Here is a 1,641-nt window from a genome sequence, read left to right on the forward strand (position 1 = left end):
TTATTATCAAAGATCTTTGTTCAAATCTCACTCTTTTCGAAAAATCCGTTCCTCCTTGGTGTAAATGAAGGTCAAAGATTTGGTGGAAGACGTTTCGCGCTTAAATTCATTTCCAAAGATCTATATGAAAATTTATTTTAGACGTGCTTCTCACTTTTCGCAGAATTTAAACTTCGGTAGAAATGCGATTTAAAAAGTTTTTGGGTGAAGTTTTATTGTTTCCCGATTTGCTTGAAACTTATTTTCAAAGCTCTACATAAGAATATAAATAATACGGGATTCAGCGATTTGAGAAATTCCACCCTTAACAGTGGTAAACTGGCGGAAAATGTTTGTATGAAAATTGTTTGTTAACCGTCCGAGCAGTTTCAAAATCATTTTCAAAGCATTTTGAGAACATTTATTTTATAACATACGTGCCACGGGCAAGGACGGGTTGTACACGCTAGGAATATATAATATAATATGGACCATGAATAAAGTGAGGAACAAAAGTTCCAGTGGTATTAAGCTAGAACGAAGGTACGTTAGATAGTCAGTGGAATGCTTAATAATAACATAAGAATCAAACACTGTGCGACCGCAACAGCTCATTCGTGGAATTCATCGGTTAAACAGGAAAGCGACAGCCCGGCCACAAGCTCGGCTGTCTGGCCATATGACCCGGAGACAGCAAACGCCTGACTGCATCGACGTTAGCAGAGTTATCCTCTAGCGCACGCGCCTCCACTAATCAGCCGCCGGCACATAGTGCTAACAACGTCGCTCTTCGCACACTGCGCGATTAAAGAGACATACAGCCATCCACTCTACGATCGGCTGCGAGACCAGTGCATTCCATCGCGTATAGCTGACTGTTGGACTTACCGCTGGACCTATCATCACACTCACACTGAGCGAGATTACCTAGCTACATCCCCCAGCCCAAATCAGAGGACATTCCCAGACACCAAGGGCCACCTTTGAAGGCGCGACAGCGTGTCTTCGGATGGTGATGCCATAGATCGGGTATCAATGTAAAAGGGATAGGAATAGTATTTAATATTTCCAGACGCTAAAAAGTATCAGCTGGCGTCTTTATAAATCGTTGCTTAAAAATAAAACAAAAAAAATTAAAAGAAAGCAATGCTGACGCTTAGGAGCCATGGTTGTATATTTTTTTTATTTGTGGAAATACCTTTTAGTAATATACATTTTGTTTGAAAAGCTACAACACAATGTGTACGTCATCTTGGGCCCAACGATCAACGTACGAGTAACTAAAACCTGCGTGAGTAATGTAAATAAGTAGTGGTAACATCTGTAAGCGTCTGGCAACCTCGACCTGGGGCCATTCGTAGCGAAGCGATAGTATCGAGTTGAGCATCACTAGATTGGGAAGCTAAGTAGCAGGCCAATTAGTTAAGAGGACGGACGTTACTTAATAATATAATTTCTAAGCTCATCGTTGTAAAGTTAACGATATTAAACTATCCTATCCTTCAACAATATCACTACCTAATATTACTCAGTCAAACTGACGATTCTTACAGTTCAGAAGTGGGCTATCTGTATGCCGTGTTCGCCTACACACATATACAAGAACAAGCAGAGAAGAAACGCAGAGAAGTCTGAATGAGAAGTTTGCGGTGGGATATGTTC

Source organism: Drosophila montana, unplaced genomic scaffold (genome assembly GCF_035044405.1).
Source record: "Drosophila montana isolate Dmon_TW-CO22-7 unplaced genomic scaffold, ASM3504440v1 contig_2573_1, whole genome shotgun sequence".
Taxonomy (NCBI): domain Eukaryota; kingdom Metazoa; phylum Arthropoda; class Insecta; order Diptera; family Drosophilidae; genus Drosophila; species Drosophila montana.